The sequence below is a fragment of the Mustela nivalis genome, assembly GCF_964662115.1.
Source record: "Mustela nivalis genome assembly, chromosome: 4".
NCBI lineage: Eukaryota > Metazoa > Chordata > Mammalia > Carnivora > Mustelidae > Mustela > Mustela nivalis.
Window position 1 is genome coordinate 128,711,428 of NC_139023.1, and position 12,547 is coordinate 128,723,974.

A 12,547-nucleotide genomic window follows, 5' to 3' on the forward strand; every position below is an offset into this window, starting at 1 on the left:
GAATTAAAAAAAAAGAAAACACCTAAGAAAAATGTAAAAAAGAAAAAAATATATATTTTATATAAATAGTAAAAAATCGTTAAAAAAGAAAAAGGTAACAGTTTAAAAAAAGAAATTTTACTTGAAGGCAAGAAAAAAAAAACAAAAAATGAAAAAGTAAAAATTAAATTAACTGCAAGACTAAAAAAAATCACAGGGAAAAAGCCATGAGTTCCGTGCTTTGCTTTCTCCTCCCCTGGAATTCTGCTGCTCTCCTTGGTATTGAAACCGCACTCCTTGGTTGGTGAACTTGGTCTCGGCTGGATTTCTTGTTGATCTTCTGGGGAGGGGCCTGTTGTAGTGATTCTCAAGTGTCTTTGCCCCAGGCGGAATTACACCGCCCTTACCTGGCGCCGGGGTGAGTAATCCCAGGAGCTTTTGTTCCCTGAGCCCTTTCTGTAGAGTTCCGGAGGACAGGGAATACAAATGGCGGCCTCCTTGTCTACGGCCCGGAGGAGCTGAGAGCCCAGGGCCACACTCCTCAATGCGCCCTCAGAGAACAGCGCCCTGTTACTCCCGTCTGCCTGACCTCCGGCCACGCTCCGAGCTCACTGAGCATGTGACCGGTTCAAGGTAACCCCTCCCCTTGGGTTCTATCTTCCCATCGCTTTGGATTCACTTCTCTGCCGGTCCTACCTTTCAGAAAGTGATTGTTTTTCTGTTTCCAGAATTGCTGTTCTTCTTCTCTTCGATCTGCCGATGGATTTTCAGGTGTTTGCAATCTTTAGGTAAGCTATCTAGCTGATGTCCGGCTAGCTGAAGTAGTCTCAGCCTGCTACTTCTCCGCCATCTTGACTCCTCCAGAAATCTATCAGATTTTTAATTAATTATATCTTATTTACAGTGAAATGATTATATTTTTGAATATTAACTACATATACATGTAGCTTTAAAGCTTTCTTATTTCTTCTGCTAATAACAGTAACAATGAGAAGAAAAACTGATATGCTAGGAGCTTTGTATATATTAAATCATTGACTCTGTAGTTTTAGGAAGTTGTCTGTATTAACCCCATTTTACAGATGAGAAAATTATGACTTAGTGCAGTTAAATAATTTGGCCAAATTCTCATATCTAGTAAATGCCAGAATTATGTTTCATTAAGATCTCGATAATATACTGGAGATCAAGCACTGTTACATATTTTTTTCCCAACTGTAATGAAATTGCCATATTTTTATCTTAAGTGCCAATACTTTATTTATGTTAAATAAATCAGTGAGAGCTTTTCTGCTTTTAAATACAGAATATATTAAATACAGAGTTTATCTCCAGCAGTAGAAAATATAATAATCAGATAATATTCTTTTATTAAAATATTAGTTTAAAAGAATTCTCACATTTGACTTTTCTTTCTTTCTCACATTAGTCTGTCTATCTTTTTTTCTTTCTTTCTTTCTTCTTGTTTTTCATTCTTTTTTGGGGAGGGGATTGTGCTATGATATAATAAAAAACCTGAACTTTTGAGTCAGGGTAATGATACAATTTTATATTTTATGTCTGTTTCTCCACATCTAGATAATTTGGATGTTATGCTTATTTCTCCACTGTCTTAAACACCACTCCATTCCTTGAACTAAGGCTATCATCAGCTTTAGGCTATTGCTGAGGGTTAAATGAGGTAATGAAATAGGGGTAGGCACTTAATGAATGTTTATTCTGTTTCTCTCATAAAGTAAGACAGTATAAAACATTGAGAGTGCCTATTTCTTTTTTTTTTCTTTATTTTGCATCTATTTTAGTGAAAATAGTTTGATGGAATGTCAAGTATATGTAGATTATTTTGCATTTTTTTTTCTATTTAAAAAAAAAATTGGGTGCACCTGGGTGGCTCAGTTGGTTAAGTGTCCCTCTTTGGCTCAGATCATTATCCCAGGGTCTTGGGGTTGAGCTCCTTATTGGGCTCCATACCCAGTGGAAGACTGCTTTTCCCTCTACCCCTTTGCCCTTTTGCCTCTTATCTGCTGCTCATGCTTACTCTCTCTCTCTTTATCTTTCTCAAATAAATAAATAAAATCTTTAAAAAAAGAAAATTTGTATTGAGAATAGGTAACAGATTAATTTTACTGTAACAATTTAATATTTATTTTTGTGAAAAAATCATTTCATAATGATTAGGTTTAGTATGTGTTACAAAATACACAGTGAAAAAAGGTCATTCTATAGAACAGTATATACTATACTTTATATAGTATAGATAATTATACATTATATAGTATACATTATACATTATATAGTATATATACACACAAATATACATTACATAGTATAGATAATATTTCAATTTTTTTCTGCTTAAATAATATGCAGAATTTTGGGTTGTGTATATGTGTGTGTGTGAGCTGTCAGAATAACTTACCAAATGAAATTGTCACATGTAGAATAATGAGTATACAATGGCAACTAAGGTTCAGATGATACAGTATAATTGAATACAGTTGAGCTCCAAAGACATGAACCAGGGGAATATATTCTTGCAATCACCATTCAAGCGAGATAGAATAAGCTCTGGGGAACCTGGGTGGCTCTTTTGGTTAAGTGACCCACTCTAGGATTCAGCTCAGGAATGGTGTCAGAGGTCCTGGTATCGAGCCCCACATCATTCAGGGTCTATATTCAACAGGGAGTCTGCTTGGAGATTCTCTCTGCCCCTCCCTCCTTTCTCAAATAAATAAATAAGTCTTTAAAAAAAAACCCAAAAATATATAATAAGCTCTGTATGGATAAGCCAAGTGACTTTGAGAACAGAAAAAGTGAAACAATCATAAATTATATAGCCCCAAATATTTCATTATCCTATGGAATGGGATACATAGTTAATGCAAAACCCAGAGCTCTGCCTTCTTAGTTCTTCCCTATTATTACTATGAATAAGACACAATGAACAGAAAATTTACTGTAGAAATATTGAATTATTCAAATTATTTCCTAAACACGGTGCAGGTAAATGTGTTGATAGTTTTGAGTGAACAGGTTGTGAAATTTAGTTACTATTAATGGACTATTATGGCTTATTTTCTACTTAATTTTCCATTTTTTATCACTTTATTTACCATGTATGTGTGTGTATATATATATAATATTATAAACTGCTTACATAATATGATCTGTTAAGTGTATTTGAGAAACAATTTATTGCTCACATTATATTTCTGTTCTTTAAAAAACAAACAAACAAACAAAAAACTTGTTTTAGAATAAACATTTTTTTAAAGATTCTATTCATTGGGGCACCTGGGTGGCTCAGTGGGCTAAGCCTCTGACTTAGGCTCAGGTCATGATCCTCAGTCCTGTGATTAAGCACCACATTAGGATCTCTACTTTGCAGGTTGCCTGTTCCCTCTCTCTCTCTCTCTGCCTGCCTCTCTGCCTACTTGTGATCTTTGTCAAATAAATAAGCAAAAGTATTTTATTTATTTATTTGACAAAGATCACAGCAAGAGAGGGAACACAGGCACAGGAAGTGGGAGAGGGAATAGCAGGCTTCCCACTGAGCAGGAAGCCAGGTGCGGGCTCGATCCCAGGACCCTAGGATCGTAACCTGAGTCAAAGGCAGATCTTAATAACTGAGTCACCCAGGTGCCCCTAAATATTTTTAAAGGAACTATCGACAAATATGGTCCATTAATGGTTGAATTCCTTTAATATAATGTCTCTTTGTCTTTTTTATACTTTATGTCTATTTCTATCCCTTCTAATGTCAGTCCCATTCTTCGAAGTCAGCATCTATTTATAAAATAATACTTCTTAAATCCTCAAACCAACTTTAAAGATCTCCATGTCTTTTTATTTATTTATTTATTTATTTAATTTTATTTTTTTAGTGTTCCAAGATTCATTGTGCACTATACCAGTGCTCTATGCAATATGTGTCCTCCTTAATACCCACCGCCAGGCTCACCACCTCCACTTCCCTCTCTTCCAAAACCCTCAGTTTGTTTCTCAGAGTCCAAAGTCTCTCATTGTTCATCTCTGCCTCTGATTTCCCCCAACTCACTTCTCTCCTTCTCCCAATGTCTGCTGTGTTATTCCTTATGCTTCACAAATAAGTGAAACCATATGATAATTGACTCTCTCTGCTTGACTTACTTCACTCAGCATAATATCCTCCAGTCCTGTCCATGTTGATACAAAAGTTGTGTATTCATCCTTTCTGATGGAGGCATAATACTCCATTGTATATATGGACCATATCTTCTTTATCCATTCATCTGTTGAGGGGAATCTTGGCTCTTTCCAAAGTTTGGTGGTTGTGGTCATTGCTGTTATGAACATTGGGGTACAGGTGGCTCTTCTTTTCACTACATCTGTGCTTTGGGATAAATACTCAGTAGTGCAATTGCAGGGTCATAGGGCAACTCTATTTTTAATTTTCTGAAGCATCTTCACATTGTTTTCCAAAGTACCTGCACCAACTTGCATTCCCACCAACAGTATAAGAGGGTTCACCTTTCTTTTTTTTTTTTTTTTAATTTCTTTTCAGTGTAAAGGTATTCATTGTTTTTGCACCACCCCCAGTGCTCCATGCAATCCATGCCCTCTCTAATACCCACCACCTGGTTCCCCAACCTCCCATCCCCCACCCCTTCAAAACCCTCAGATTCTTTTTCAGAGTCCATAGTCTCTCATGGTTCACCTCCCCTTCCAATTTCCGTCAACTACCTTCTCCTCTCTATCTTCCCTTGTCCTCCATGCTATATGAAACTATAGGATAATTGACTCTCTCTGCTTGACTTATTTCATTCAGCATAATCTCTTCCATTCCCATCCATGTTGCTACAAAAGTTGGGTATTCATCCTTTCTGATGGAGGCATATTACTCCATAGTGTATATGGACCACATCTTCCTTATCCATTTGTCCGTTGAAGGGCATCTTGGTTCTTTCCACTGTTTGGCGACTGTGGTCATTGCTGCTATAAACATTGGGGTACAGATGGCCCTTCTTTTCACTACCTCTGTATCTTTGGGGTAAATACCCAGTAGTGCAATGGCAGGGTCATAGAGAATGCAAATTGGTGCAGCCACTTTGAAAAATAGTGTGGAGATTCCTCAAGAAATTAAAAATAGAGGGCTCAGCTTTCTTGATATTCTGTCCAACATTCATTGTTTCCTGTCCTGTTAATTTTGCCCATTCTAACTCGTGTAAGGTGGTATCTCCATGTGGTTTTGATTTGAATCTCCCTGATGGCTAATGATGATTAACATTTTTTCATGTGTCTGTTAGCGATTTGTAGGTTTTCTTTGAGAAGTGTCTGTTCATGTCTTCTGCCCAATTTTTTTATGTGATTACCTGTTTTGTGTGTGTTGAGTTTGAGGAGTTATTTATAGATCTTGAATATTAGCCCTTTGTCTGTAGTGTCATTTGTGAATATCTTCTCCCATTCTGTGGGTTGCCTTTTTGTTTTGTTGACTGTTCCCTTTGCTGTGCAGATTTTGATCTAGATGAAGGCCTAAAATTTTATTTATTTATTTGACAGACGAGATTACAAGTAGGCAAGAGAGGCAGGTGGAGAGAGGAAGAAGCAGTCTCTCCACGGAGCAGAGAGCCTGATGCAGTGCTGGATCCCAGGACCCTGGGATCATGACCTGAGCCGAAAGCAGAGGCTTTAATCCACTGAGCCACCCAGGTGCCCCAGGAGACATGTCTTGAAGGAAGTTGTTGTGGCCAATGTTGAAGAGTTTACTGCCTATGTTCTCCTCTAGGATTTGATAGACTCCTGGCTCATATTGAGGTCTTTTATCCATTTTGAGTTTATCTTTCATGTTCGATGTAAGAGAATGGTCAAATTTTGTTTTTCTACACATAGCTGTCCAATTTTCCCAGCACCATTTATTGATTTTTTCACTGGATACTTTTTCCCACTTTGTCAGTCTGTACTCGAGGAACTACAGAACTCTGATGAAAGAAATTAAAGAAGACACAAAATATGGAAAAGCATTCCATGCTCATGGATCCGAAGAATAAACATTGTTAAAATGTCTGTACTGCCCAGAGCAATCAATACTTTCAAAGCCAGCCCAATCAAAATTTCCCCAGCATTTTTCAAAGTGTTAGAACAAATAATCCTAAAATTTGTATGGAACCAGGATAGACCCAGAATTGCTAATGGAATTTTGAAAAAGAAAAACAAAACTGGGGGCATCACATTGCCTGATTTCAAGCTTTACTACAAAGCTGTGATCACCAAGAAAGCATGGTACTGGCACAAAAAGAGACAAATAAACCAGTGGAACAGAGTAGAGAGTCCAGATATACACCTGCCACTCTATGGTCAAATAATCTTCTCCACATTCTTCTAATGGAAACTGACATCAACAAAATAATCACCATGGGTTTACATTTCTATTAAAGACACTGTGTAAAATTACATTAAATTCTTTGAATTTCAGCCAAAATAAATCACCAAGTGTTTTATTTTCCCTGTTTTAATTTAATTATTACCGTTTCTCTTAAGTCCTAATATTCTGCCTATGTTCAGATATAAGAGTAATGTAACATATTGATTTATTAATCATTTTCCTAACTAGCTATTTCATCAGCTTTTCAGACCTTATCTTTGAGTTTTTTTTAATCCTTGAGTTTATTATTTAATGCATATTCTGAAGCCAGTCACCTCTATATACTAGTGCTATGTCTGTGAAAAAAACATGTATGTGAGAGTAGGCATTTTTATTTTACAGAAATCTACTATGTTCCAAAATAGTATCAGATGACTACTTTTGAAATTGTTTTGTATAGCTTAGCCAGTGTTTAAAGAAAATGGAGCAAAGTTACTATTAAATATCTTGGATATATTCAATAAAGAACTATTTCATAGCAGCCATTGGGTCCTTAAAACACCTTCCAACATATAACTTTGTCAATGCTAAAGAATGCTTAGATTATGAGTTGGTCTTCACCATGGAAACACAAAGTTTAGATAGTAGTATATTAAAGTTTTATCAATGAGTCTTCTTTCATTGCTGAGCAAGCACAGTATGTTATGGGACATAGATCACCAAGTTAAAGAAACAAACAAAAATCCCAAATCATCCCTGGATATTGGGAAACATTAGTATAACCTCATTCAACAAAGAAATATTGAAAGATCAGTTAAAGCAAAAGTGCATATGTATTATTTTTTTCTTATCACAAGTTTTATGAATTTTTCTTTTCCTTTCTTACAGCCTAGGAAAAATAAATGATGAATGGCCTTTGATAATACCTAGGTGGTGTTCAATTTCATTTTAGAAACTCCAAGGAAGTAAATTACCTTCAAGCACATAGAATTAGTTTAGGGCCAATCAGGAGTAAAAATCCCATTTTAAATTCATAGAGGAAAGATTTCTCACTATTCCACATTGTGTAGAAGAAAAGATCAACAAGCAGTTCAACATTATCAGTAATGATCTTTGTAAGGAAACCATAATGAGCCAGATGATTTGGATATACAGATGACAATAAGCTACTAACAGATACTGTCAAAAGACAGGAATAACCTTTGAGAGGAGGGCAATGAATATATTCAACTCATCCGCAGGCAATGAGGATCACTGAGGTTAAGAATTGTAGCAGAGCAGTATGAACGCTATAGGCTTATTCAGGGGCGCCTGGGTGGCTCAGTGGGTTAAAGCCTTTGCTTTCAGCTCAGGTTATGGTCCCGGGGTCTTGGGATCGAGCCCTGCATCGGGCTCTCTGTTTCAGTGGGGAGCTTGCTTCTTCCTCTCTCTCTCTCTGCCTGCATCTCTCCTGCTTGTAATCTCTGTCTGTCAAATAAATAAATAAAATATTTTTTAAAAAGTTGGCTGATTCAACTGATGAATAACTGAACTCTACCTCTGAAACTAATGATATACTATATGTTATTTAATTGAATTTAAATTATTTTTAAAAGAAATAGGCTTGTTTTCTCCAAATATGGGCATTAGCTAAAATTTAGCCTACAGTTCAGAGCTGGTAACAATGTCAAACCTTGGAAACATACTTTAGACATACTTTATGCTCAGCTGATAGTTCTTTATATGTAACTTGAAAAACATTAAACAGCTACTATCATTAAGTGATAAATGAATATTTGATTAACTTAACTGGAGGTCTAAAAAGAACCTATTTGGACTCATTATAACAAAAGATGGTGATATTTTATTGAAATGTTACTTTTATTATAAACATATACATATGGGGGCTCCTGGGTGGCTCAGTGGGATAAAGCCTCTGCCTTTGGCTTGGGTCATGATCCCAGGGTCCTGGGATAGAGCTCAGTGTCAGGCTCTCTGCTCAGTGGGGAGCCTGCTTCCCCCTCTAGCTGCCTGCCTCTCTGCCTACTTGTGATCTCTCTGTCAAATAAATAAATCAAATCTTAAAAAAAAAAGAAAACAAAAACAAAACCCCCCAAAACATTAACATATGATGGCAAGTGTGGAGTTAGAAGATGACAAAAATCTAAGCTTAAAGTAATGATGTATATGAAAAGAACATTGGCTAAGTATCAGAAAACTGAATTTTGTCATTAATTAATTAGTTCCTTATTTATATAGTTTCTTTAACTATGAAAATTTTTTATCACCATCTTTCAGTGCTCTTCCATCAAGAAACTATGATTCTTAAAATTTTTTATAGTAATGTAATAGTCATATCATAACAAATATGAATATAAGATGATAGAGATAAATAAAAACTAAGAATGCCACTATTAATCTGTATCAATATCTAATAGTTACTGGGTAAAACATATTGATCAAATATAAAAAGAAAATGTCACAGTTAAAAGAAAATATCATGTGTAAATACATGTAATGATTTTAGATCCTATGTCTTGTTGCATTTAAGTAATGCCCTCAGATAACTTTCTTGAAAAAAATAGAAGCTAAAAAACTCCAATAGGAATGTATCCAGTTTATAATGTTGAAAGAAGTAGAAATATAAGATTTAGAGATATATCTGCAAAAGATAATGAGTTCTCCATCAAAATGGCAATAGACATTTCCTCACCTTCTTCTTCTTCTTCTTCTTCTTCTTTTTTTTTTTTGTAAGTGAAAAAATATAGAAGGAATAAGGAATTGTTTATGGTGGAAAGAGCTCAGAAAAATTCCTAGGATTTGCATGGGTTTCTGGAGAAGGAAATATTAGCAAGAGGCACCCTTTGGCTTGGTTTTTGTATTTACCTCCGTAGCTGACATCAGAGATAGAGTCATCCATTCCGATGTCCTTCTAGTTGCTTTCTTTTACTGTAGAAACCTGAGCAATTATAGATAAAATAATAGAAGTTACTGGTTTTTCTTCCCTGAGAAGGTTGCTTAACGGACAGTTTTATTATCTGGAAGTTGCTGCTGGTTCTTTGCAAATTTGTTTTACAAATGGATACACTTGGTGCCACAGAGATGCTATGGATATTGATCCTGGTAGTTTTAAACTCTAGGGTATGACAGAAATTCACAGTGTCTGAACCAACTGGTAAGAGCAGAACAGACTTTCATGCATTAATGCTGACTTCCTTATTATTGCCCTGTTCTTCAGTGAATAGACATCATAAAACAAAAACAAAACAAAACAAAAAGTCTTGTGTGTGTGCGTGTGTGTGTTTATCATCTGGAGCATGGAGCATAAGGGTAAAGGACTCTTATAAAAAAAGTGGAGGAAGGGACACCTGGGTGGCTCAGTTGGTTGGACCACTGCCTTCGGCTCAGGTCATGATCCCGGAGTCCTGGGATAGAGTCCCGCATCAGGCTCCCAGCTCCATGGGGAGTCTGCTTCACTCTCTGACCTTCTTCTCGCTCATGTTCTCTCTCACTGTCTCTCTCTCAAACAAATAAATAAAATCTTAAAAAAAAAGTGGAGGAAAATAATGACAAAATAAACTAAAACTGTTTAGCTAAAATAGCAATGTCTGGTTAAGTATCATTGGTAAGATTGAAAAACAGGGTTAAAGTACAAGATTAGTATCAGCAAAACCTCACATCTGTTTATTTCAACTTATAAAAATGTTTTTGAATGCTTGTAGTTCCAATTATAACATAATTTACATGATTTTGTACTTATTAATTATTTATTAATACAAAAGTAGTGACATAGCCTACATCATTTATCATCTCTTATTTCTTAGCAACTTTTATGATATTGAAAGACATTGGCCCTAGGGGAAAAAATATGCCATTTGAAAACTTTTTCACAAAGAAAATGCAAATGTATGAATTTATCATCATATATTTTATTTTTCTGTGTTTTTTTCATATAATTTCTTATAAAATATAAAATCAGGCAATTTACAAAATGTGATTGTATGAATTCTTAACCTCAGATATAGAGAAAACATATGGATTAATGTTCTGAAGGACATGGAAAAAAGAATAGGAGAAGTGAATAAAAGTTTGGCAGATGGAGTTATAATAAGTCACTAGAGGTTGGAAACCATGAAAATGTAGAAGCTATTGGTACAATGCTACAAACTCTCCAGAAGCCTTTAGCAGTCTAGAAGTAGAAGGAGAAAGCAGATGGTGGCATTTAAATAGGTTCAGAATCAAGGTAGGAAAGACAAAAAGACAAAAAGAATAAAAAAGATGGAAATTACTCTAGCAAGACTAAAACAAAGATTTTCTCCAACCACATTCCTTCCAAGGAGAAAGATTTACTACAAAAATCTACTTCTGCCCTGATATTTAGCAAATCCAAATACAATGCTAGTTTTGATGAACAAAACTTGGCCAGAGAGAACTTTAAAAGTCATCAGTTGGCTGTGTTTGAATTTTTGTGAATGTGAGACCAGTTCTGTGATAGCCTTGCAGATTTTGGTAACTTTTTGGATTTTCTTTTTCTTAAAGAAAGAAGACATGAAAGACTTAACCAATAAACTAGTTCAACTTTCCCTTTCTTAAAGACATCACATCCATTCCAGAAAAGGACAGTCCAGACTGCAGGTGCAGCAGCAATTTCATTTCCCTGGGGAATATGTATGAGGGGCCTAGGGCAGAGACCAAGCTGAATTAGAACTGCAGAGAATGAAGACTGATGCTGGGTTTTAGTTAAATAGGAGACATTTTGTGATTTTTGGCTTTGGTTCCTTTAGGTTCCAAATGAAACATTAAAAACTTCTTTAATTAAAAAAATGAATAGAGGGGCGCCTGGGTGGCTCAGTGGATTAAGCCGCTGCCTTCGGCTCAGGTCATGATCTCAGGGTCCTGGGATCGGGTCCCGCATCGAGCTCTCTGCTCAGCAGGGAGCTTGCTTCCCTCTCTCTCTCTCTCTGGCTGCCTCTCTGTCTACTTGTGATTTCTCTCTGTCAAATAAATAAATCTTAAAAAAAAAATGAATAGAAAGTTCATATTCTAATATAAAAATATTACAAAAATGTAATATATATATATATTTGTGTGTGCATATGCACATATATACACCTTTATATATATTTACACCTTTATATATATTTACACACACAATCTTTAAGGGTTGTTTTTAACCCTTATGAATCTAAATTGACCCTTTATTGGGAATGCTGATTTTTGTTCATGTGCTTTTTTTTTTTTCCCCCAATTTCGGGGAAAGTGCAAACATACTCCCCCACTACCACAAATCATGCAGTTGAGTTTCCCACATTTGGAGAAATTGCAGGGGTCAACACATCTAGAGTGCAATGGATAAATCTCACCCTGGGAAAACCACTTTTGTAATCATGGTATCTACCCTGCCAGGTAAGTATTGCTTATGTGCTTTTTAATGTCACAGCGGGAGCAGTTTTACCTGAGGAGTTTATGTATGGATTCTGTTCAGCCCTAGAGGAACTTGCCTCTGAAGAGTGATTGCATTTGCTTTTCTGAGTATACTAGGAGTATCACTATTCAGGGGCTCATTTTTATGATAGCTTCTCAACTTGGGCATTCTGTACCCTTGAGGAGGGCATAAATTCCAGCTTCAAAACCATGTCTAATATAGCTCATGGTTACCAATTATCTAAGGAGATTTTTTTTTTTTTTCAACCGGGAAACCAAGTGGTGATTGAAAAGACTTTGCCGTTTTCCTTTGTGTATATATAAGTTCTTTGTTTTGCCTTGTTCACCCTTTTACTAATTATGGAGTCAGTCAAGGCTTCTTGCTATATATGAGGGTTTAACTTCAACTCCTATATCGAATGGGCTCAGGTCTCACATTCTTCCCCGATGTAGGTGGTATCTCACAGATGTTTGGTTTCTAGTGTCCTCTGTCCTATGCTAGACTTGCCAGCAAATTCTCTCAACTATGTACTAACTGAACTGGTTTTTGTTGTTCTGTGTTCCTGTGACCAAGGGTTTAAGTTAATTTCACTTATTTGAAGCTATGATCTTAAGGAAATGTTAGAATTGTATGTATCATTTCTAGATATTTGCAATAGAAAGAACTTCTAATTGTATATTAACAGGTTGCTGGAATCAGAAGATTTTATTGGGGTATGACTCAATATTTAAACTTCTTTTTATTTGTTTTCTCCTATGTTAATTATAGTTGACCTTTGAACAACATTGGGGATGTTGGGAATGCCATCCCCTGTGCAGGGAAAA